The sequence below is a fragment of the Corvus moneduloides genome, chromosome 10, assembly GCF_009650955.1.
Source record: "Corvus moneduloides isolate bCorMon1 chromosome 10, bCorMon1.pri, whole genome shotgun sequence".
Taxonomy (NCBI): Eukaryota; Metazoa; Chordata; class Aves; order Passeriformes; family Corvidae; genus Corvus; species Corvus moneduloides.
In genome coordinates this window covers 21,288,560-21,315,445 of record NC_045485.1, presented here as the reverse complement: position 1 = coordinate 21,315,445, position 26,886 = coordinate 21,288,560, and the positions used below count along the sequence as shown (strand labels likewise).

Genomic DNA, 26,886 nt, shown 5'->3' with positions numbered 1-26,886 from the left:
GTTCCCCATCCGCCCCCATGAAGTGTGAAATGCAGCAGATGTTTGATCCTGATCTATCAGCCTCCATATAAATGAAGGTTGAATTAGTGGAGAAGGAGGCAGAGTAATGTTTGCCAGAGAAGAGCAAGAAGATTTCCGACACCTGGGCAACTTAATGGTGGCAGATGGCAAAAGCTGAAGGCAAAGAGAGGGAGCGATGTGCACCAGCAGCTGGTGCACAAATGGGGAGTAGAAAGGCCTCCACTGAAACTGCACAGGGAGAATTTAATACCAGCAGTTCTGTAAGAATGATAGTGTGAATATACAAAGAGGAGCCTGTGTTTTAACTCAGACAGCTATCGTCGGAAGTACCCGATGGATTGTCAGCCAAGGAGATTTTCACAGCAAGGAACCATCTATTTGCATCAAATACTGTCAGTCTGCAGAGCAGCAGCTTCTGGGTCATTTAACAACACTCCAGATGTAGTTATTTTCTCTTAGGCAAGTGGCTCAAAAAGAGCTGTGCAAGAAAAAGGCAGAGCAGGCGTATAAGGGGGGACAATCAAGCAGCATGTGGAAGCGATTAGCCAGTCACTGTGATGTAACTCAGTTAAATGAACACTTGGGCGTCCTGTGGTTCTCAGCACAAGACACTGCAAGACTGTGGTCAAACGCAGGGTTGCATTCACACAGGTGATGCCTGTTCTGCCACAGGAAAAAGAAGGGAAACCAGGGAGAGCTCTAAATGTGGGGACTGACATCAGCAGGCTTTCTTGATATTTTTTTCGTTTAAATGACAGAGGTGAGTTAATGCTTGTTGCCAAGATAATTGTTAGGAATTTATCTTCCCCCACACTGGATTCATCCTTTTTAGGGAATAGCTGCCCTCTGCAAAACTCAGGTCTGAGTTTAGGCTCCACAACACCCAGGAGTATCTAGATGTGCGTGACAGAATTTGGCCCTTTCTGGAGGATCCCTTTTCCTGCTAGACTAATATTCACTGACAATGTGGTTATACAGCCTAAACACAACCTGTTACCTGCCGTGCACATCACACCTGCAGCCCTGCCAGGCTAAGGCTGCACTGAACACTGACACTTTACAGAGACACCCAGCGTGGAAGAGCCATCAACAGATCATTCCTGCAATTCCTTTAATACAGGATTCACACCAAGTATCTATGAATTACTGAGACTACCTGCTGGTGTTTCAAAAAGACTCAGCAAGTGGGTAGAAGGAATGCTGTCTGATAGGTATGCAACTTTAAAATATGCTCATACTGTTCCTAAAGAGTTTGTGACCATGGGAGGAGAAAAGGTTATTGTATGTGCAACCTGAAACTTTAATTATATCATGCCCTTTCCTTTGCAAGTAGAAATGGGAATTTGTAAGTGATAGTTACACTTGCTAGTTATGTATCTATCAAATTCCTGTTATAATGAGGATGACTCATAATGAAATTATGCATTAGTTGCTCTGTTCATTATATTGTTTGGCTTACTGTCAGCATGCAAGCTGCAAATCTGAATTCCTCCCATCCTTCATCCTCCTTGGCCATTTACTAAGTAAATACTGATCAGAAACTGACAAAGGCGCTTTAAATTGTTGCAACTCCTTTGCAAGCAATGGGTATTCTCAGAGAGGGTCCACTGCTGTACAGCTGAGCAGCAATCTCCTCTCCTACAGAATAGGTTTTTCCTGATGGAAGGCAGAGTGAAAGCACATGTGAGCCCTCTGCTTCCCTGGACAATCCTACTTTGCAACATTCATACAGTGCAGGAAGACAGGAAATTGGCATACCCGATCAGATCACCACTCCACTGCTCCCTGTATCTTTTTTCCAGCAAGGAGCAGATTGGTGTGCCAGAAAAATGCAACAGCAGTAGGGCCACAGTAAGGAGAGGGGGTACACCAGTCCCATCACTGATGGCAGCTGCTGTTCCTGCTCAGTGATTAGAAAAAGCCTGAGGAGAAGGGGAGTGTCATGGAACATCTCCCTAAGACTGAACCATGTTGAACTCATCAGCCCCCAGAAGATCTTTCTGGTCATTTCCTTTCAGCCTACACTGCACATCTTGAGCAGTTTATTCCCCCCTTCAATTACCACCCAAGGTAAGAACCTCTCCTCTCCATTCAGTCACGCAGCTCTCACAGACAGCTGTCACCTGCTGCCCCACAAATCTGAGTGACTTTAACTTACTATGAAGGACTGAGGCCTTTGGGATGACCCTGGCAGAGATGTCCATGTGGGAGGGGGAGCTGGGATAGTCATCTGTTATTTATGAACCTCCTTATATTCAGCATACACAACTGAGGAACTGTGAACGTGGGTGGCAACTACCACCTGCTTTAGCCTGTCATTGAACACTCTTGTGTCCAGTTCAGTATTGAAATCTCTCAAAAGATCACCAGCAAAGTCAGGACTCCTAGGCCTGTGTATCTCCAACCAGATTCTTGTGCCTCTTGAACTGCTGTGTCATCCCGCTTACAAATCAATGGCACAGCGAGACCCTTAGTGAGACAGAAGTATAGTTCTTGGGACAAGGAGAACTTTTCTGGTTTTCCCTTTTCTTCTTCTGCCTTAAGGTGAATGAAGGGCACACAAAAGATGCAAGATAGGTGACAGGGAAAAAATTTCTTTAAATTATTCAGAAAGCAGGTATTGTTCAGTCAGCCCTGCTATCAGTCAGCATGTGGTTGCCCACCCTGAGATTCAAAAAAATCTACAAAAATTCAAAGTCCACTTTGCTGCCACCAATTCTGGGAGAAGCTTGATGTGGTAATAATACCCCAGTGTGAACTGAGAAACAAAACTGGACCCTTGAGTCCTCCCCTCCAACCCACTGACTGTGTGAGGAGCAGTGGATGAAGAGGGGAAGGGAGGATGTCCAACAGCAACAGCAAGTGCGGGCATGGGGAAGCACAGAGAGCAAAGGCAGCTCTGTTGGGAGCAGCATTGATTCAAAAGCAAACATCATGCCCGTGGTCCCTCCAGATGTCCCCATCTATGGCTGGCTTGCACCAGCAACAGGCTTGCTTTCACTCATAGTTTGAAGGCCAGTGCAGGAGGAGAGACCAGTGGCCCATGCTATGCATGAACACTGACTTGCTGTTTGGTAAAGCAAATCTGCTATTAGTGCTATCCTAACCCTCTCATTCCCAGGGTGTGAGGCAGCCATAGCTGGAGCTGGGGTTTCACTGTGATCTGCTTTCCTCCTTAATCTCTCCCAACACCATTCATTTCTGAGATGTTTCCTGAATGGTATTTTCATCTAGAGCAAAGGGCTGTGAACCAGGCGGTACTAAAAAAACAGGCAGAAGTAGAACAAGCAGCAAAACAACTAACTCCCCACTTGCTCTGTCCCAGCCTGCCTTGGCTCCAGGGTGCCTCTCCAGTCCTTCAGCCCATGTGTGCCGTTTCTTCTGGCAGAGACACATCTGTGCTGGTGGCTCTTACTTTTGTCCACTAGGGACCAGACTGAGATCAGCAACACCAGTGATAGCAGATGTTAAGAAGCCTCGCTGCATCTCGACCTCGGCGGGTCATTAACTGGCAACCAAGAAAAAAGAGGCTCCAAGATCTCCGCAGAGCACTAATATCTCTGAGCTGGTGTCTGGCGATTAGCACAGCTTTACTGAAAACAGCAGTGTCCTGTAGCAACTCTCACCTTCCCCACGTCACAGGCACCTCGAATGCTATGTATTGCTCTCATTTCTTCTGCCCACCGTCACCCCAGGTGCTGCTTACTCGGAAATTTAGATTGCAAGAGTCCCTGCCATCTGCAAACAGTATTTTGCCTTTTGAGAAGCGCAGTGCACATCTGTGACTGTGCATACAAAGCACAGCGCGGTCCCTACATCCCCCTCGTTCTCTTTATGCCACAGCTGCCTCACAGAGTTTTAAGAACTTTCAGCTTCCAATCGCTACTTCCACTAAGTCCTGCGCCAGCCTCAGCTTGCGGCGGACGCGGATGCTGCCGCTTCCTCTTGCAGTTCGCATCAGCCAGGAGAGCTACGGCACCTTCCATTCCCGGGAGGGATTTTCTCTTTAGTTTCAAAACAATGTGTGAAAGCCTGCTCTGCAGAAACAGTAGCCTCAGTAAGTTTAAGGATGACTGAAGCTGTTTCCTCTCCCTGGGAGGTTTAAGAACTACGGAGGGATGAATGGAGTTAGACCTATCGCTGCATTCCTAGCAGCCAACCTATTACAGCCCTGAATAGAAGCAGGAATGGCATGTCTAGCCTAGGTTAATAAACCCCACAGAGTACATGCCTAAAAGCACTACGAAACAGCCTTAAGTCAGCTGGGGAAAACTAATTTCAGGCATGGCTGTCTAGTGTGCCTGTCATTCCTATTGTCCTTCCAAACTATTTCAGACATTTTGAGCAGCGAGTACTAAGCGATGAGTTAGCAGGGGTTGTGACATTAATGGTCCAAAAAGGTTTAAGCACCAGGAGGGAACGATGACAGCACTTAACAACCGGTGGCAGTTCGGAGGATTCCGCTGGATCTCTGTGTGTTAATAATTAGGCTTCGCCTCGGAGGAAGATGTGACAACTATCGGAGGTAGGATTTGCATGGGAAACAAAGGGAGCTGTTGCTGTTCGGTGCCCGCTGTTTGTGCTTTGCTCCCCGGCTTTCCGAGCGCAGCCAGGTGCGGCGGCAGCGCTGGGGAGGGGTCGCTGGGATGGGGGGAGAGCCGGAGGTGGAAATACCGTGGACAGTCCTGTGTTTTATGGCAGGAATACCTCGAGGACAAATTGGCTCAACCCTTGCTGCCTGCTGGCCGTGCATTCCACGTTGCTCTTCCCGCGGAGTAAAATACATAGAGGTCATGCAAGAAAACACTTTACTCCTTTTCTACCGAGCCAGCCGGGCTGTTTCTGAGATGGGAGAAGGGAGAGGGGGAAGCTGCCCTAAAATAAAAGGGGAAGAGGAAAGCCATTGAGCCTGTAAGACGAGAGAGACATGCTATTAACGTGTAAAATGTGTCTGGGGTGCCACCGATGTCATTTTGAAAGGGGAAAAACATTCGCGGGGGAAGGTGGTGGGAGGAATTTTCCGGGTGAGGAACTCCTTAGGTTATAACCTATTGCAAAAGAAGGCGTGAAGTGTCCATCCATTTTGCATAACCAAAGCTTTCTCTGCACTGTTGGCAATGTTTTGCTGGATGAGAATTGTAGTTTCAGAGAGAAAAAGGCATGATTTCCTCCCGTGTCACTGCCAGCCTCCTGGCACTCTCCTCCCCCTGAGAAACCAGTGTGGGGAAGGATGTACACAACATTCGGTTGGATGCTGAGAGGGCTGTGAGCAAGGGCTGAGGGGGAGAATGAACACTGAGTAGGATAACAGGAAAGCTTCCCCTTGAAAAACCTTGTTTCTTCCCAGCCAGAAGTCCAAGAGGTAATAGGCAAAGTTAGAAGCCTCCTGTACTTTTTTTATGATGTGCCTATTTAGCATCACCAGGCAAGAAAATGTCCGAACATCAGAGTCAGGTCTGCGTGGCCAGACAGGGCAGTGGGGTCTGCACAGGGTCCTGGGCAGGGCTGGGCTGTGAGTTTGGGGTTTTGTCAGTGTGTGTGACCCTCGCCAGGATGAGCAGCAGGAGCACAATGAATGAAAATCATATTCCGTGCATATGCAGGGCCCTTATTGTTTGGTGTGTTTGATCTGAGTGTGATGTTCCCCGGGTTGATGAATTGTTTTGACTTGTTCATTAAAGTTTCATTTCCAAACAACAGAGAGACTTCAGAGTGAGTGGTATTTAGCAACAATAAAATGTTCTGCTTGTGGAAATGCTTCTCACAGGACCTATTAAAAATGCACTTAAAGAAGCTGAGAGTCATATCTTGAAGCAAGAGGTATGGAGTCATTTGCTGTGCTAAATTTGAAAATTAAGGTTATGATGCCATTTTAAATCTACTTTAATGTGGATGTCACTAAGGATACTTTACAATACTGTTGTCAAAAGCTCACAACTTCGAGAATTCTGTTAGACTGATTGTTTTCATTAAATCTTCATCAGAAAAAGAATTATTATGTAGCAGGGACTTACCAAGTAATTCAAATTTACTCATCCTAACTAATGTTCCCTTTAAGGAGAACTTCAGTGTGTTTTACTGCATTGTAAACAGGTCGTGATATAATTAATTTAAAAACAAAACACCAGTGACAATTCAACAACAAAATTGCTAAATACATTCAGTCTAAGTGAATACTGGTTGTGCCAAAAAGAAGCAATATTGGATCAGGAATGGTAAGAATTGCTTTTAAGAAGCATAAATATTCCCCATTTGATCCAAGCAAGAAGAACTTTTCAGTTAACTGCATTACTTTGCATTGCAAATTTGGGGGGAAATAATTTCAACCTGTGTTATGTACTCTACAGAGTACATAAAGATAACAGTGAAAACTTTCTTCCAAAGAAACTGTAGCAGTTTGCAGTATGGATCAAAGCATTATTATGCAGAGATATTAAATCTGTGCCAGAAATGAGCAATGCATGTGGAAATCAAGTACGTGGTTTTTCTTCTCCATCTCACTTTTGTCCAGAAGCTTAGACAGTTTTACTTTTTGTACCTCAGTGCCTCTCTGAGGGAAGGGTCTGAAGGGGTAAAACCATGAGGAGGTGGGAGATTGCATTCAACCTGTGCCCAGATTTCTTAGGGACACTTGGGCAAATACCTCAGCATCTCTGGGAAATGGGCAGTGCAACAGCCCTGCCTTGTAAACAAGACTAATGTGGTAATGATGTAATGGAAATAGAGACCGTGGTGCTCAGGGAATGAAGCTGAACACAGGGCTCCAGACAGGGCAAAATGCAAAGCCAAATTTTGTGGCAGAAGGAGGTTAATGTTTCGGGCATTTTCAACTGTAAAATACGGCATAACACAAATCCCGGGATCCAAAACTAAACCTGCTCTCAAAATTATCCCAGACAAATTGGCCACTTACAAAAACTTCTGCCACGACCAAATACTCATTCGTCTGAGAGCCTGTCAGAAGTGACTCCAAATCTCTCATCATTCCATCAGTGTGCAGCAGATAGTGAAGCAAACTCCATCAGATTGATTCATGGTGCTAAGGAGTGATTTCCCTGTTTTCTTCAGAAGCTCAATGGCTACTTTTTGCAATGAATCTCACTTGCCTTTTCTGTTATGAATTGTCTGTGGAGGTCATGCAATTTTCTAATTTATTTATTTGGTATTACTTTGGGCTTTCTTCAGCAAACAGCTCATGGCTTACAGATCTTTTGGGAATGGCAAATGTTTGCAAATTCATACTGTGTTGCTTGGTTCAATCCTGTGGTGTTCCTTGATTAGCTGATTTGTGTAGCTAACTGGCAGAAGGCGAATTGCAAATTTCACAACCGAGTGTACTGTTTCATACTGGATTTCCATCACTCTCTGAGCAGTCAGGTTTAAAATTCACGTTTTGCAAGTAGTCATATGAGCACCACATAAGCACTGAAGTGCTCCCACCAGACAGATGTGAGAGCCAGGTTAAACAGCTTTCAATTTCATATGAATATTCATGAAAAGTGTTCGAATTCCTGCAGCTCTCTTAAAATGAATACTTGGCATCATCCATCCTGCACTGCATGGGCCGTTCTCTCACAGCACTTGCCATGTCCCCATAGTCTCCCCAACTCTCCATTGTAAGTCCACAGTGCCAGTGGAAACTGCTTGTGCAGCCAATTTAGAAGGAAAAAACACCATAATGGAAATTTCTAAATTTTCTGCATTATAACCTCTCCTGTTGTGCCTGCCTTGCACATTCTGTGACATGAAGGCAGCCAACAGGGAGGACAGCAAGAGAGCATCAACGGTGAGGCAGTGAGTGCAGAAGAAAACATTGAAAGAGGGGAAAAATAAGGGTGCCTGGCAGAAGGAGGGATCAGTGACACATAGAGCAGGAACAGAGGAGGTAGGAATGGGAACAGCAGGAACACCTAATACGCAGGTACCATTTTTAACAATGAATCTAGTGAATTTGGGTCATTAACATCAAGGTCTATGGTCTTACTGGACTCAGCCCATGGCAAGCCCTGGAGATGTTGCTCCCAATCCCTCCCTGTGCTCACCAAAAGTGCCACCAAGAAAGAGGTGACACAGTTTACCTTTTGTCATGCAGGGGTCTGATGAGATGCCATGGAGGTATGGAAGAGTTGTGAAAATGGCAGATGAGAAGAAAACTATCACCTGGTACATGGTTTAAAAGCAGTCAAAACCAGCTGGGTGAAGAATTTCTCTCAAATGTATTTCCTCACAAACACAAAAAAATTTCAGCTGTCAAAACACCAAGCTCTTTTACTCAGAAACAAATCAAGGGGAGAAGGTTGTAAAACATGAATATATTTGCCTTTTGAGATATTTCTGCACTGTACTTATGTCATATAGGAGGAAACCTCATGTCTCCCACTGAGTGAGCTCTATTGTCCATATACTTTATATAGAAAGTCTGGTGTGAGCTGAATCAACAGGGTTTCTAAGACTTCATAGAGTCAACCAGCAGTTACACCCCCGTCAGATGGCCCCTTTTTACCTTTTCAATGATTTTAAAGTCCAATGATCCTAGATATCCTTTTCTATTCTAAAAATAGAAGGGCCTAAATTGCAGGTGCTGTGAGTCACACAGTAAGAGTCACTACAGGCAACACACGTGTATTCATATTCTGTCAGGGCACACAGAACACCAGACTGATACTGCCTGGGGAGAGTCAGAGAACGAGAAGAATTAGAGGAACTAAAGTCAGAGCAAATACAGAGAATCTCTTTGCTAGGACAAAAATTGACTCAATGTAGTCTGGAATGAAATCCCAACTTGAAATTCCCCCTACATACTGTTAAAACTCCTATTATGTCTTCAGATACTTTTTCTTTCGTAATACAAAGCTGTCCTGCTACCCATAAATAACTTTCATCTCTGCCTGTGCCAAATGGGATGCCCCAGCCACCCCCAGGCACCCAGCAATTTTGCCTGAATTCAGTGTTCCTCCCACTCAGTGTGCCACTGCATTGTCCTAAATCAACCACTGCCAGAAGGGTTTTGAAGACCAGAGGAGCCAAAAGAGCATTTGTCCCACTTCCCCACTTCCCTGTCAGAGGATCAGAGCTCAGAGTGAAGTTTCTGCTCAAGCCCAAAGTGATTCATCTTTCCAAGATTGCCATCCTGGTGGGCCCCTCCATATGTCACTGTCCCTGTGTGCCTGCTTAGGCATGGTACCAAAGAAGGATCAAAATAACATTGCCTGGCTTAAAGAAGTGCTGCAGAAAACATCCCATGTACATGGCTATGTTTTACTCGTGGGTAAGCTATTTTCCACCTCAGCAGAATGTTACTCCTTACTGACAGCCATTAGTTATTTGCAGATTTAGTTAGGCCTTATAAATGCCAGGCTCCTGAGTGCATAAATAATGTTTCAGAGTAGTAACTTGAAATAAGTCAAACTAGGAATGGTGAGAAGATCTGGAGTATGGTCCCTTTGGGACCTACTACCACTTCTAATTAATATCTGGTACTTAAAGCATCACAGCCCATGGTTAAATCAAAGTCAGAGGGAATAAAGGAATATTAAATCCTCCTGGAGACTTGTGTCCAGGTGCTCCTCGGTGCTGCTGCCAAATACACCAACTCCCTGACCTTGGTTAGGAGTGTAAGGGGTTTTTTGGGGGGACAGCTCAGGGAACCCATCAGCCAGGCTGCCCCAGGGCTGACATTGCCCCTTCCTCTCTTGTTGCCTTCCCATTCCCATCTAGCCCTCCACTCCTGCACCTTCCAGGCTCTCCTGGCCCTCCAAGCTCATGGAACCTCCTGAAAATTGTGCTTTGGTTTTGACTCTTGAGGGAGTCCAGTTGGGAGTCAACGAGCTCCAGAGCAGGTGCAAGAAAAGCAGGAGAAGAGCAGTCAGGTGCAGGCATAGGGAGCAAGGAGCAGTCACAGTCCTGGCACAGCTGAACACACCCCTAAACTGCTCTGCCTTCATGACCTGGTGAGACTGCTGCAGAAATAGGCTTCAGACAACCACAGGCTGACCACAACAATGTGTTGCAGAGCCCAGGACTGGCTGGCTGAAGGGCAAAGAAGGACAACAGTGTGTCTGCACTCGTTGGTCTTTGATTGTCAGGGCCCATCTGGTTATTGATGAGCCGTTTTTAAGCTTATATGTGGAATTTCAGAGCTGCTGCTGTTGCGGTGATAGGGAAAGAATTGATTCAGCTGTGAAAACCTGTCTTTGTGGAGCAGGTGGATGGAGGGCTGTTGTGGTTTGGCAAAGTTCACTCCTCTGGCAAATAAGAGTTTTGGAAAGAAAGTCTGAGGGGAAAGCATCATGTTAACTAGGACATCTTTTTATTCCTTCAACAAAGAATATATAGTTCAAGGCTTAGGGAGCAATAACCCATGCAGGGAACAAAGGAAGTTCATTTGTAACCACAGCCTTTCATTAACTGGAGAATACACAAATGAAAGGTCCCCTGACTCTTAAAAACCACTCTTAGAGATGCCTTAGGGTATATTGAAAATTTCTGACAAATTCCCCCTTTTTTGTTTGCTTCCATACAGCAAGTTGATCTGGGTGCCACTCTGGTCTTTAAAAGCTCTGCTGCTCTCCTAATTATTAATTGCCTGAAACACATATTTTCCCATCTTGCTATAACCATCACAGGACAAACTCTCTGGATATGAAATATCCCAAAAAGTCCAAAGCAAAATCTCTTTTGGTCGAGTTTAATTAAGATGATCCAGTATTTTGTGTGCAGCTGATTTGGAAGGATTTTGTCACAGGTAAACAAGCTTTGGGAAAAAATTGCTTTTATCTCTCCTTACTTTCTGTTCTAGTCGTTTTTCAAGTGGATTAGTATAATCTTTCCTCGGCCAAACTCCATGGCTAGTCTATTCCATCATTGTTCTAATTTTATAAAAGGAAATGACTGAAAGCAATTAATTAAAAAACTCTTCAGAGATGCATATGTGGATGCGCTTATTCACTAAGAACTCAAAACCCCTCTCTGCATTTTAAAACAATTTATCTGGTGCATTAAGCATGAACAGGATGTCTTTGTTAGGTGCACCTATCTTTTGATGTTTCCCTACATGAATATGCTCATTCTGTAGAGGTATCTGCAGTAACAGCTCAGTCAGAGAAGAGCCCCTGTTAAAGCAGGTTTGAGCTTCAGGTGGGTTTCAATTTTCTTTTTTCCTGTGTGATAAAGTTGATTGATTTCAAGTGAGGAGTCTTTCCCTACTGGGACCTGAGCTGTCAAAAGCCATCACTGAACCTGCAAAATTCTGTCATAACACCAGAAGCCCGAACTCTGCTCCAGAATCATCAGAGTTCAGGGAAAATTCCCTGTAATTGACAAGTGAAGTTTTCTTAGCAAAGAAATTCTGCCAGACGGAGCCATTATTTTGTGCACACACAGGCACCCACCTGGGGGACAGTGCTAACACAAAGAGTAAACTCTATTGATATCAGTGAATTCAGCATCACTAAGATGACACGAGGGGCTTCACAATAAAGCCCTGGACTAGACTATTCATAAACCCTTCAGATCCATCAAAAGGGCAAATTCCCACATTGTAAAACATAGCTGATTTCTTCAATCAAATAAAACTCAAAATTTCCTTGAATTCAGGGGGAGGGATAAGTCAGAACTCTTGACCCCAAAGCTGTGCCTGCCCTTAGTAAAACTCCAGCACATCTGAGCTGTGAATGCAGGTAAGTGCTGGCATCCAGAGCAAGGTGCAGAGGTTCTCCTGGCAGGGCAGGAAGAAGTTTCCTCCGCAGAGGTGTTCCTGCTCTGTGATGAGTGTTCATCCTCAGAGTCAATGCAGCAGCCCTGCTCATCTGCAGGAATACTTCACAGGCAATTTAAATATTCCTAGGGAGGCTCCTAAAAGATTTAACATACCCTGCTTCTTTCATCGTGAAAACCTGAAGAAAAGGCATTTTTCCATCCTTTTTTGCTTTTCAGTTCATTTATACCCTCTTCAACCTCCATTAAAAGATGCTGGTTGTCTACTCTTTCCACTCTACATTCTCTTGTCTCTATTTAAAACCCTCACATATCACAGCCTGCTGGTCACTAGCCAGATATCCAGATGGTTCTTCTGCACCACATTGATAGGTGCCTTAGAAATAGCAGGGAGAGAGGGGGGAAAAATATCACTGAAGGCTTCAGATGCTCTTTTTGATAAATGGCAACTGTAGATCTAATTAGCCAGCTCCATCCTTTGGAGAAGCTGGGGAAACAACAAGAGTTGCAACCCCATGGAGCAAACACACCAGGACATGTCTCTCACTGTCAGGTTTTCACTTTCCTCTCAGAGCAGTGTCAGACAATGTCCATCTGTCCATCCCTCTTCTGTGAAAGAGACCAGGTTCTGTCAGGGTTTGAAGGTTTGTCTCAGAGCCCATCACCCTCCTGCCTCAGCACCACTGCACTGTGTCAACTACTTTTACACAGACAACTGGTTTCCAGAATAAAGAGCAAACACTGCTCACCTTAATTGCATGAGCATCCCTCTGGCAGTAATCAGGCTAATTGCTTCAGTCAGGCCAGCAGGATTTGGCTCCAAATCAACCACCAAAATGATTATAGCATAAGTGCAGGAGTTCCTTTACAACTCCAAGCCTCACTTGTTAAACATTATTTACACGTCAGAAATGCTGTTTCTCTCTTCCATTTTATCAGGAGAAAGGAAGAAAGGTGCCAGAAGCACCTGTGGGAGTGGGGGGCTGAGCCCACCCCAAATACAATGACAGGGGAGACACGTCTCCTTCCCCTTTGCTGAAATGCCATGAGAAGTGTGCCCTGGGGAACTCCCAGTTGCATCATGTCTGGGAATCCCAACAGCCAGCGCTCCTCCTCCCAGGAATGGCACAAAACTGCAGAGCAACCTGCCAAGAAGGGAACCATTGCCTGAATCTGCTCTAACTGCATGTTTGACTTATACCTTAAAGCATGAGATAGCGGATCCTTGGAAATATTGAGCTTGCCCAATAAAATGGATAGATGCTCTCTTTACCTGCAAAAATTTCTAGGAGTTTTTAAAAATCCTATTAAGCAGTTGGTGTGTATGCTGTGGCAAATATTTTAGCATAATACAGAAGTTCCAGCAGATTCATTTTAGCAGCTGGTGCTGGAGAGGACAGGGAGTTAAAATCCCCAGAGCCAGCTAGTACACTGTGCTGGACATTCCCAAACCAAGGGACCTGGGTGAGGACCTGACAGGAAAACCTTGAAATCCCATTTCCACCGAGAGGTTTGTGGGATAGAACCAGCTATCAAGGGCAAGACCTTCAGTCTGTGTTTTAGAGAGCTGTGCTGTGTATTTTTAAATAGTGGTTTGGTCCATTTTGACTGTTTCCATAACCACCAGTCTCAGGAAGAGCCCAAGCTGGGTTGGGGTCAGTTGGCCTGTCCCAAAGTAGAGTGTGATCCTCAACTGGAGCAAGAGCTGCCACTCAGGCCCACAACCCTGAGATCTGGGGCCTTGAATTAAAATCCCAGCTGGTTTATAGAGTTCAGGGGCCCTGCGGGTTAGGGAGGAGGTGAGCAAGGTGATCAAGTGACCACGTTGAGCACCTGCAACCTGACTTGGTCCTGCTGAGCTCCTCAAATCTCCTAGTGCAGCTAAAGCTTTTTTCTAAGCAGTTCCAGCCCACTGCCTCCCCTCTTACAAAAATCTTTACACGTCTCTAATCATTTTTACTGTCAATCTCTGCACTCTTTTTATAACCATTAAAGACTTTATGAGATAGGATGACCAGAAATGAAAAAAAGATTCTGAGGATAAAGCATGCAATTGATTTATGTTAATGGCACTGTAATAATATTTTCAGTGTTTGATTTCTTTTTCATTCTGTACACAGCTAAAATGACGATTACTTTTCTATACATCTTTCACTTATTGAACAGCCACTTACATTGGGCTCCACAAATTTGTTCTCAGGTCTGTTTCCAAAGCAGTTAAAATATAATTAATTTAAAATCTTCCAACACATAAGAAGTTGAGGCAGTTCTCTCCAATCCATCTTACTAGAATTCATCAATGAATTTCACCAGCTGTCATGCTTCTTGTGCATTTGTCTTTGTAAAGCTCCTCTGACTTCACCAGCTTTGACACACTTAACAACTGCAACTGTCAATACGAAAAAAACTCCCACTCTAATTTCTATTGAACCACACCATCAGCCTTAGAAGCCCCCTAGATGTGCATGAATAAATATCATAGTCACCTGTGACAGCATCTTTAATGATTTTAACATTTTTACAGTGGTAGCTTTCATTTCTTATGCATAAGTCAGAGATAAAAAAGTGAAGTGTGCCAAGATATGTTAGAGTTTATAAAGGAAATCAGAGAATAAAAGTCGTTGCTTAATTTTGCTTTCATAATAGATTCTGTCTTGAAATATTAGGTGTCAAATCACCTTACCCTAAAAGGATTAGGATATGAAAAGCATCTCTCAGTGATGGAGGGGAATAAACCCTGACTATTTCTATGATAAACCAACAGAAGGGATTTTACAGGACAGTGTCGACAATAGCCAGAGACTAAGCATAAATAGGATTTTAATCTGTTTGTCAGCTAAAGATGAACAAAAACCAGCCCAATTCCCATCTCAAAGTTGATACAAAATCCTACACAAGTATTTCATCAGAGGCCTGACAAAGTCACTTTCCTTTCTTCTTTTTATTACAAGGTGGTTGTGGCCCTGCCTTATTCTAGCTGGTGGGAGACAGAAATACAATATCACAAATTTGGCATCTCTTGGAAGCTGGAAACACCAACAATAAAAATATTTTATCTTCTAAGAGTTGCCAGAATTAAGGGCTACATTTTTCAAAGCAGCTCATCATCAAGAGTGCCTTCAGACTTCCCTGGGAAACAGAACTGAGAACAGGGGCACTGGTCTTTCATTCCCAGCCTACAAAACAACTAACAGCCTTCACACCCTCCCTACAGGCTAGAAAACAGGCGAGATGTGGGCAAGTGATTTTATGTTAAGGGATTTCACAGTTGCAAATGGTCTCACCTAAACCTGTTTTGTAGGTGTCACCTAATATCGAGTCTATTTTTTGGGATGAAACACTGGCATCATTAACTGCTGCAGGCACAGGAGCCCATCCCCAGCACGAGGTCTGAATATGTGCCTGTGTGTTCAGCTCATGAGGCCGTACAGCAGCTCTGGTGTGCCTTCATGCATGATACATAGCACAGAGTTACCCAACTAGCAAGTACAATTTTAGCTAATTGCCATATTTATTATTAATGTGTGTGACATGGTAGCCAATTAAAGCCTCATGTTGAGCCAGGTGGAAGACAAACATGTAGCCATAAAGATCAATTAAATGCATTTAGAGGTTGCACATGAATGCAACATACAGCCCAAGAACGTGCTGGGCCACGAGCCAGTGTGTCTGTACAGGGAGGGCTGCACAGACTCCAGCACCTCCACATCACACACACACACACGCACACACACAGCCTCTCTGCCTGCCTCAGTCTCCTGGAGGCAGATTTCTGAACTCCTTGGTGTGAGCAGCAGAGAGGAACGAAGGATTGGGACAGTAGCAGCTGCAAATGTATTGCCGTATCACAGGTACTGAATGATGATTTTGCAGCTCACTGAGGCTGGATGGGTGATAAGTAATATCCTGGGGTGGAGAGAGGGAGAGCAAAGTGGTCTGGCCAGGCAAGTGAAAGTCAGAGGAGTAATTAATTAGGGACCACACCATTTTCTAGCTCTTTCTCTCTGGCAATTTTTTTTCTGGGTTGTGTGTTTACAGCATCACGGTAACTGGACTATCATCAGCTTTTCCTTCAAAGAGTCTGCTACCTGCCAGTAAATTGCACTGTATAATAGCACAAACACAGCAGAATGACATTTTCACTCATGAGGTTTCATAGTAACTACATAAAAAAACCTTCCCTCTCTGAAGCAGTAACAGCCTTTTGGATTCTCAAGATCTCATTTCCCAGGATAGCACTTTTTTTCCATTTCTTCTTCTGTGTTTTTTCATATGTTATATTTCTGGCTTTCATGTGCACATGATTAGGACACATTGCTTGTCCAAACAGAGTGCTTCTTCCTCTCTAACTCGCCCTTTTCATCTATAACTTATTTTATTGCCAGACATGAAAAAACAGCTACAAATTATATGACAGCATCTCCCCAGCTCCTGAGATTTCAGATGTGTCTTGTGCTGTGGTATCTCTTTCACTAAATCTGTGGGAATAAGACAGAACATGTGTTGCAAAAGAAGTGTTTTATCATAAATTAACCCTCATTTCTTCATTCAGATTCTAGAGATATTGTCAAATTACTTCACCTTCTGCTAACTCTTGGTTGTCTCTACTATCCATCCTCACAATTGAAAAATCAAACCACCAGGTTGTTATATGTGAAAAGTAGTTTTTACTGTAAGAAAATGAAACATCAAAATAAATGCTGAAACCAATAAACTTCAGAAAAAGCAAAGCTACAGCTGTCATCCTTATCATCAAGAATGGCAGCAGCATCACAGCTAAAAATGAAAATCCTCAAATTCTGTGTTCCACAATGCCAGGTAGTGACTGTACCAGCCCACAGCAGGAACTGATCCCTACTCAGTGAAGGCTGTGTGTTTTGACTGAAAAGGTGTCAGAAGAAGGATTGTATTTTCTTATTTGGAAAGAGATGAACAAAGGCACAGAAAATCTGCCTGTATTGTACCAAAACACATAGGAAGCTTGAAACAAAGTTAGCAGTCAGTCCCCCAAACCCCAGCACAATTACTAAACCCCAGTTAATGGCTCCTACATTCATGGAGTCGTGCCCATTTTTGCTTTATTCCCCTGGGTCAGTGCACCTGGTGTAAGAGCTGCCACCCACATAGGACAAATGCTCTGCCTAGATGCAATCCTGCCTTCAAAGCCAGCCAGTAACAGCCTTCTGAGGAAGCTGCAAGAAATTCCCTAACTGGTAAACACAGGATAATCTATGCCAACAGTGGTCTTACCCTGACAGAGATTAACTTTAAGCCTTGAAGCATGAATTTTTACGGAGTTCCAAAATTTAATTTATTAGTGCTAAATATTATTACTCAAAGCACTCTCGTAGCTCACAGACGTGTCCATTCCATCGCAGGAGCTGCACTCCCATGCTGAACCATCCAGTTACCTTTTTAATTAGCACAATTATTTGTGATGGACATTAGAGGATCATGTGAAACCCAGAGGTTCGTCAGTTAATGAGTACCACAGGTTAATGAAGGAGGAGGATGGAGAGGAGCACAGCATTTTTTTGCCTAGTCCTAGTATTCACAAGTGAGATTATAGAGGAAGGTAAATAACACTGAAATGCTGCCAGCCTCGTTTCCCTGGATTTCTGAATTGCTTCCCCTTCACTGTTGCCATGCCAAGCTCTGAACTGCTTTATGCCAAACTGCATACAAACAAATGTGCAGAAAATTCATTTCAAAGTCTGACTTAACACTAATACAAGCAACAACCAAACGTGAAAAGAGTGTGTCTAAGCAGTTGGGCTACGGCTGCTCTTTCTGTGATCACTTAAATGCAGAAGAGAAACAATAAAGCCAGATTTGCTTTTATCTCATCGCAACTAAGCCCTGGATTTTGTGTAAACAGATACCAAATGCACCTAAACCCCTTAAACAGCTTTTTTTTTTTTTCTTTTTTTTTTCTTTTTTTTTTTTTTTTTTTCCCCCCAAACACACAAAGCAAAGCCTAGCTTTGGGGTAGGAAGGAAAGGAAAATTTTGTTGTGTCCTTTTAGGAATATTTTGAACTGCCTTTTCAAGGGTCATTTTTTCCCATTACAGCTCCCAGAAAACACATAATGCTGCAGTTGAGATGAATTGCATCAGGCAGCTGAAGGAAATCTGTGACAACAAACCCATGTGGAAAAACTGTTGTTTTTATATGCACATTTCTAAAGTTTTATCAAACTAGTGGGAACCACAACATTTGTTTTCCCCCAAGTATCTGAATTTACAAGGATGCCCAAGGCAATTCGGTGCTGAGCAGTGGGGGAAGAGGTGTGCAGGTGGTGTCTGGCCACAGGCAGCAGGAGCAGCTCCTTGGGCATCAAATCACAGCTGCTCCCACTGGGGCCATCACCTCCTGGGGAGAGGTGAGGCTGGCCAGAAAGCTGCGGGCAATTAGAGGTAATTAACCCAGCTGGAAACGAATCCCAGGCTGCTGTTAGTGAGGCACTCAGGGGAAGGAAGGGGTCCATGAGTCCAGACTCTGTGTTTCCCTTTCTTGAGTGGCCTGCTTGACAGAGAAACATCAGCAGGAGGATCATTTCCCCCCTTCCTGTGCTAAGGAAAAACACCCCAGGGTGGGAGTCACCCACCCTACTGCCCTCACCTGTCATTACCACTCGTCCTCCAGGTACCTCCAAGTATCCCAGGTCATCTTTTACCTCTCTCTGCTGCCTCCCATGGTCTCACCAGGAGGTTTCCTCCACCCCAAACCCGGGCTGTGAGGGTGCTCACTGCACAAGAAGGAAAAGGGTATGGCCAAGACCATGAACATGCTTTCTCTTAGGTACCTCATTAGAGACATACAGCTGTAAAATAAAAGTAAAAATAAGGCAAGGGTTGAGGCAGAACTGTCGTGTTTCAGGGACACCCTGTCCAAGGGAAGGCAAGGACTCCTAACAACCACGTTCCACAGACCTTGGAAAATGCAGCACTTCCCAACCTCCTTTTCTCTTCCACTCCCCAGCACAAAACAAAGCTGTGTGTCATTTACCCCAATGGCAGCTGCAGCTTATTAGGAGACAGCCCAGTTTCTCAGATTTGCAATTGCATTCATGGACATTTAGCTGTTTTGTAAAAAGGTAACAAGTTCAGGTCGGCTGGGGACAGGCCAGGGCAGCTTCTTTCCCTCTGTAAAGCTCCCCTTGCAGTGAACTCATGCTTGGCCTGAAAGCAGCCTAGGCAGAGGGGTTCCAAAGGCAGTAATTCAGTTATCTCTTCCCTACAAGATACACAGAACTCCCAAAAAGTTGTGCTTTTTTGCTCAAGAGAACAAAGATGGCACAATTCCCTTCCTCACAGGCAGTGTTGACCCTGCTCCTTCAGCCTCTGCTATGCAGCCTTTTAAAAACAACAAACCATTCAACCAAATCCCCAGAAGAGCCTTTTTCAGCTTCTCCTTCACTGTTAGACATGTGAGCAGCATGACCTTGCTGCCAGTGAGGGTTGGCTGAGATGGAGCCCACATGAGGAGCCACTGGTGCCCTGCACTAATCACTTGTCACTACCCAGCTCCGCGTGGTTTCACCATGGCAATTGCTCTGCCCTCCAGCAGATAGTGACTTTTGGGTAGTGCAATCCATACACCTTCTGCCAGGCAATCACTGGTCACTGCCACAGCTAGCCAAGTGCTCTGCTTGCCCTGCTCATCTATAATCCACCGTGGCACCTTTCAGAGACACGGGTAAAAAGCAGATCACTTCGGTAAAATCACCCCTCTCTCTTCCCATCCCGTTTTCCCTCGTTATGTCCTTCCCCTGACCACAGTGAGTAGCTGATCTTTAGCAGCACATGCCCCACAAAGGCAGGGGACGTTTGTAGTGCCACTCAAGATAAGTTAAGGCCTTTAATCTTTCAGAACTACTTGCCTCGCCAGATGTTCACTATCAGAGTTTGCTCCAGCTGACTAAGGCTCTCTGGCATCTAAATGTCTAAAAAATATAGTGCACTTAAGACATGTTCTTCTGCTCTCATTAATCCTAGCTAGCAGTGGAATATACAAATATTTGCAGTCCCTCCAAAGCTTCTGAGAAGGTGAAAAAGCTCAGAGCAAAACAAGCCCACAGGGTAAGCAAAGTCTAAGGACCAAAAAAACCCAAACCCCACTTTTAGGCAGTGCCATATCAATCCACTGGCTGCACACAGATGCAGAGCATGGGTCTGAGCAGTTAAATATTTCCTCTTTTTTAGGCAGCAGCCTTTCCTGCCCAGCCAGAACCATGAAGCTGACCAGCAAGGAGCACAAAACAGTTCCCTAGTGCTGAGGCTACCCACACAAGAATAATTACAAATACAGAATAGCCAGAAAATGGAGTTGACAGCATGAAAATGTCAGTTCAGAACTCAGTGGGGGGAAAAAAGGTATAAATCACTAACTTTTAAGACAGGACTAGTCTCATTAAGAAGTACATTTAAAGTTAAATTATCTTGGCTATGGCAGAGAAAGGTCAGTTAATCCCTTTATTTGGAGCACACAGCTATTCCCTAGGATGCATTTTTTTCCTTGTTCCATGCAAGTTTTTGTATCATAGGGGTCCCAGCCTTCAACACAATTAAGAGTAATTGAATTTTCATTTGCACTGTTGCTTTGTTCTCATCTTGCTGGACTAAATGCAGTTTTCAGCCCCACTCCTCCACATATTAATTCTTCCATTGGCTTTATGGAAGCCATCAATTTACTGCCTGGCTTTTCTCATGATTTAAAAGCATCATCTCAGTAACATTGTTATCTACCAGCCACATTTCACAGATATTGTGGAAGTGGTTTATACTGATATCTTGCTTAGCATCTGGCTGACAGGACAATTCAGGGAAATATTGCCAGAGATATAAGGCCATTTTGCCATAAATAATGAGCTTTAAAGCTTAACAGGTTGTTTTCTTCAGAAGAAATCATAGCAGTACTCCTATGCACAAAATAGCCACTTGCCATACAAAGTCTGGGATGGAAAGTGCCTCTTAATGCATTAAATAAATCCTAGAGTGACCAAGCAACAGCATAGTTCTGATCTGAAGCTTTTCATGGCTTCTTGAATTATCTAATTTGCCAGAAGTGAGTGACTACTTCTGGGAGTATATGTTAGCTAATAATGCATTCCAGAGTTATTAAGGTTTATCATGTAAATCTTTATTTGAATGCTTTTAAAATGCATATTACTTTCTTGATAAACTATGATGGTTCCTTAGGAGCCATTAATACAAATTAGGGTGCATACCAGATGTAGTAGAAGGCCTTATGAAAAGTACTTATTCCACATGCAGAGCAATCAGCTTTTAAATTATATTAAATACTGCAGTTGTAATGTTTTCCCCCAGACTCACGGATCAGATCACTTTTTAAAAAATATTTCTTACTAAATTTCATTTCCTCAGATAAAAGCCCAGTTTTCAGTTGTGAAGCCAGGAGGTGAGAAGTTAGAGACTGACAAATTGCAGGGAGGGGAGGACAAGTTCCTTTCATTTGTACCAGTTAGAATTCCCCAGATACTGTTCATAAATAATTTCCATAATCTAAAAAAAATGTTGCTTTTGATCAGAAACCTCCTATGTACATGCAGAGCAGAGTTTTTTGGTTATTATTCTTGCCTCCAGGTCCTTGTGTTTGGTGCCTTTTTACAACATGCCACAGCTACCTCTGCCCTGCATAGCGAATCCACAGCAATAAATTTATTTTCCATAGTCATAGTGGGTTTAGGTTTATTCACCACACCGTAGCACTGTTGCGAACATCATCCCCACGTGGAGAACCCTACCTTGATGCAAGTTAAATGAATATGGTGAAAGGAAGAAAAGCTGCATTGACTTCAGCTAGAGTCAGGTCAAATCACAGCATCTCACCTTGGCCTCCTCCGAGCTCCTCCAAGGCAAAATGAGGTTTTGAGCCAGGCACACTCTGCAAGGCAAAACCAGGGGCTGTGGAAATGAGTCAGTTTCTGGGGGAATGGTGCAAACATTAGCTCAGCTATAATTACAGATGGCTTGGCTGAAGGAGATCTTTGCTGTGAAATAAGAAAAAGAGAAAAATCTGAGTAAAAGTCCGGGGATTTGCCCCATGATGGATAAAGTGACCTTGTAATCACTGTGACTGGCTCATGACCTTCACAGACTGGTTGTCAAAGGTAAAGGGAGGATGGTTTCCTTTGTGTATTGTGGCAGATATAAAAACTGGATAAAAATTGCCTTCATACAGGAAAAGACCTGAGGATGGGTCCTGTATTGCTTTCTAACAGAAAGATCCCCAAACCTCTTCATGAACTGTCCTCACAGCTCCATTCCTGTACCCCCTTGCCAGGGGGGAGGCAAGCAGCTCTCCTGCCTGGGTGTGGAGCAATGTCACTTTGCAAACCTTCTCAGGTGCTTGCAAAATATTGCTGGATCAAACTAGCCATGAGAAATTGGCAAGAGGGTAACAGGGAGAGCATCTGCAGGCACTTGGGGAGCCATAAGCTGCTGCAGCAGCACTCATCCACCGTACGTGTCAGCTAAGTTAACTCAAGAGGGGCTACAAAACCAGGGAGAGAAAACTCCTTCTGTCTGGCAAACCCTGCTTTCTGAGCATCAGTTACAATTTTTGCAAGCTTCTGTAGTGTTACAACTTGGTACCAATTACGCATTTGAAGACAATCTGCTGGGAAAAAAAAAGCTGTTAGCATTCCTTGACATATTTCTGCTCATTAGACTGCAACAGGTAGCAGGGGACTATGGAAAGAGGGGGTTTTTTATGTGTTAAATCTGCAGGTATTCATCTACAAAGTCCTTTATTCATCAGTGATGTATCATGCTGATGTTGAGCACATCCTGTACACACAGATATATCTTCTTGACAGACTAAGACAGGCAGGATTTGGAGAGAAATTCTGCTTTTTAAAAACAACCTCAAGCAAACTGCCCATATCAGATTCAGTTTCCCTTGTTTATGTTTTTGAGACCCATCTCCATTGTTATCACATTCCTACTAGAACTTGTGGTTTCAGACTTTGGCAAGTTCTGTTGAAAGCAAGATAATTGAAACGCATTAAAACCTTTTCCAACGGATCAAGTGAGACTATCTGAAGGAGTGTTTTTCTTCCCTGCGGCTCTTACCTCTATTATTTTCTTTCTTATAATGAACCTTCTTGGTCTAAGTTCAAACTTTTACCTTTTCACACCCTTTGCATGAAACAAGTTTGGTTTTACTATGGCAACCGTGCGTCAAAGGTAGGATCTTTTCTCTGTCTCTAGAGACAGACGTCTCCAGACTTCTGCTTCTCTCTCCTTTAAGCAAAGATTGAAATATACATGGCAGCAAGGCCTGTAAGATTCAGCTGCCACAGATGTTGGTGTGAACTGTTTCTGTGTTTATGGACAGAGCAGGCAGATGCAGTGTCAGATTAGCTCTTCTCATCTCCCAGGTGTGGGGTAGATGGCTCTGGATGTGCTCCAGGCAAAGGGGCACTCAACAAAAGCTGGCACAATAATGCTGCGTTTTTATTCTATGAAAAGCAGTGTGAGGCATCAGCTCTCTTATTGCTCCTTGCATGGTGAGGAGCAGCACTATGAAAGATTATAGTGCAATTGGGAAGTATAGAGAAGGTGATAATTTATATTATAATGTCCAATAATAATGTATGTGCATGTGTTCCCATAAAAGCTGAGACACCCTCAGAGTTCATCACTTTCTGCGCGATTTTAGACACTACACAGTCACACACGAAGGCCTTCAGCTGCCAGCACATGTTGATATTTCTGGGGTTTTTCTGTTAAACTGAGCAAGGATTTGAGCGGTGTTCCATTAACCCAGGCCTAGGAGGTGGTTTTGGCATAGGATGCTCCTGTTGCTGCCATATCCAGTGGCTCCAGTCACTGGCGCGGTGCCTGCGCTCGACGCGGAGCAGACACGGGGCCGTGTGAGGCAGGCACTTGTAGGCAAACACACTGCAGGGCTGTAAAATTAACACCTAAGTGGCAGGGAGAGCGTGAAAGCTAAAAATACTCACTGCATGCCCGCAGCCAAATTTGGAGCTTGCATTAGGCAGCCTTGTTTCTTACCCCGGCTCCAGGCTGTCTCCTCTCAGCATCTGAGCCAGCCACACTCAGCCACTGCCCCAACAGCTTTGGAATAGTCACTGATACTCCTTTTTGTGGTCCTCTCAAGAGGAGGTGGCAGATGAGCAGCTCCAAACCTCTTGGGAGGTGCAAGCAAGAGGGCTCATAGGCACTTTCCCACCTTGCTTTCCAGATCTCTCCAGGGAGATCAGCAGCAGACTGAAAACAATCGAGTCCCACTTCCACACCACTCCAAGAGGGTAGGAGCACTGGAGAGAGAGAAGCAGAGAGAGAATTACCCTGCAACACATCTAAGATGATTACCATTTAATATATGCTATTCTGCTAGAGAGACTCACAGCCCTGTGCAATGGCCTGTGCTCTCCCAAGAACATTTCCTTTAAAGTGGTCTTTGTGACTATGGCAGACAGGTACCTCCCAGCTGTGTCACACTGGGACTGCTCTCAACCACAGTAGAGCAAAGAGGGGTACAAATTCAAGCGTAAGCAGCAGGCAGAAGTTAAATTTTATACAGAGAAGAGGTTTATTCAAAGAGCAATGCATTAGGGAAGCATTTTGTTTCCTTTCTCTGCAGTGCTGCTGTGCCTTTCATTTAAAATTATTGAGAGGTGGAGTTAAATTTACAAGCAGCAAGGATGTAGGAAAAGTTGATAACAGCCATGGGCTCAGTCTATAGGGATTGATCCTGCCAGTGATTGAGCTGCTTTCCATTTAAAGGGCTGACAGCAACGCTGGGTGTTCGATTTACCCTTCCAGTGCCAGGATTTTTTACCCAGACTTCCTCTGTCCTCTCCAGGACTGTCAGAATATCTTTCCATACTGCTAAATACCTGATTTCCTTGATTACTGTAGCAATCCAACACAGTAATAGAGCAGATGCAAAAATTTCTTGAGCAGACATTCACTGGGACCACAGTGTCCCAGGGGCATTTCTGATAAGAGTATGAAGCCAAAGAGGTTTTTTGCAGTTTTAGAGCTCCCAGAAATGATCTTAAGACATTACAAAAATTCTCCAGACCTGCCAGTCATAGCAGTGCCCGGCAGCCCACATTGATTTTCCTGAGTGGGTAGCTTTATTTCCAGAAGTGCTCACACATATTCAGGTTGTTGCAATAGTCCCAGAGGAGATGGTCTTTCAGGAGGGCAAAACACTATCACCATATATTACACACAGCTCTCCTCCATCTCAGACCTCTCCAGTCTGCACTCCCATCCCCAGAAAGTCTGGTCTTATCAATCCATCTGAGGTACTTCAACTTCTCTGACCTGATACCAGTCAACTAAGCAACCAAGAGGTTTACAATTCACAGAATCACAGGGTATTCTGAGTTGGAAGGGACCTGCAAGGATCCCCCAACTCTTAGATGACTGGTTTCCCCTCAAGATAAAAATAAAACAGCTAATAGTTGCCGAACTTTTGAAACAAAACACCAAAAACCTGTTAACATTTCCCTGGGGTTTCAAAGAACCTTCTTTAAAGCTGTCATTCATCAGAGTTCCATTTAGCCATCTCCAAAGCAGCGTGTCCTCCAGCGGCAGCTCACCAGGTGTCACCCCTATTGGCCCACAGCCACATGTGCAGTGGCTGGGCTGGGAGAGGATCCCAGCCCCCACCAGGACTAAGTCCCACACCGAGATCTGAGCTTAAACCACACAGTTATCCCCTGCTACCAAGGGGTGCAATGAACTGCAGCACTGAAGGGAGGAAGCTGGAGGTTTGCTGCAGTCCCCTCTTTTCCTGCAACCAGTGCAGAGAAATAATGGAAAACAGATCACTGAGGGACAAGAAACAAGTAAGACCCATGAAAAATTGGGACCAGGTATCTCTCTGAGAAAACCAATGCAGAGATTAGCACTGGGTAGCTCCAGCCTCAACAATCTCAGATGATCTATGACTGAAGTCTGGAGTGCAAGGCAGCCAGCCAGGAAGGGGAAATCATTTCAGCTCAGGGTTATTTCTATTTTTAACATTTGTGTGCTTATTTCTGCCTTTCACACAAAATGCAGTGCAGACAACCACCTGTGCACCGAATTGCAGAGGTAGCCAGGGTGGCTGCAGATTCAGGTGAAGATGCAGAAGGAGACGTTTCTTAAGTGGGAAAAGCCAGTGATAACCAAGGAAATTAAATCCCTTTTACCCACTTGGTAAATCCCTCTCCAGGCAGTTCTGGGACAAATTAGCAATTGGTTATAAACCCCAGAGGTATATTAGGAAGCCTACATTCCATCTGATGATTTTTAGGTCAACTCTTAGAGATTCACATAAGAAAATGTGTTATTGGCCAAATGTAAATATTTCTCCCTCCAATTTTTTAACAATCTTGCTCCTGACTAAGGAATAGTTGGCAAATAAAGGAGCTGCCATCTTATCCACGGGAGAGGGTTCACCCAGGCATGTTACTGCAGACAGCTACATTGTAGGGAGTAGTTAGCAGTAATGAATAATTAATGAATAAATAATGTATTTGTGTCTCAATACCCCAAGGTCTTTGGGCACCTTCACAGAAAATAATTAAAACAATAGATTACAAATAAGATGACAAGTCCCCAGGCAAGTGGATGAACATAAACCCACAGTAATGTAAAAACAGAGAGGATGTGAAGGCAGGAGCTAAAAAGTTCTTGTGCTTTGTTCTACAGAGTGCACAGCTCCTGATGGTGCACTGTGCCCTGCCCTGGGATGGGGAGAAGCAAAAACCAAAGACAAATACCAGTCCTAGCAAGAAATATTCACAAGCCCTACTGTCAAAAGCATCTCAACATTAAATAATGATAGTTGGGGAAGGAAAACACAGGTTTACAGGTTTCGGAGATGCCTGAATGAATCCCTGAGTGCAACTGGTATGAGATGCAGGTAGTTCCTGGCCATGTCACCTGTGAGGGCCGTTTTCAGTAAATTCTCCAGCAATTCAAATGGTTTTGGGGGAAAAGAGCAATTCCTGAGTATTTCCAGCTTTGTGCCTCTTACACAGGTCATATACCATAACTGCTGATAGCTGGGCCAGACACTATCATTAACAGAATGCAGCCCAGAAGCAGGTTATATACACAGTCACCTTTGATCTTTGGGGTAGTCAGAGCCACCCCCAAG

The 26,886-nt window shown here is 44.2% G+C and overlaps 1 protein-coding gene across 6 annotated transcripts in view; it reads left to right on the top strand.

Annotated features, from left to right (window-relative positions):
* Positions 1-26,886, top strand: part of KCNMB2 (potassium calcium-activated channel subfamily M regulatory beta subunit 2) — a 142,672-nt gene that overhangs the window by 41,973 nt on the left and 73,813 nt on the right. Inside the window, exon 1 of one of the 6 annotated variants that reach the window (XM_032119567.1) lies at positions 3,910-4,546. The exons of the other annotated variants lie outside the window; for them this stretch is intronic. The gene's annotated coding sequence lies outside the window, so the exon portion shown is untranslated. Of the gene's footprint in view, positions 1-3,909; positions 4,547-26,886 lie in introns of those variants that run through there. 6 annotated transcript variants of the gene reach the window in all.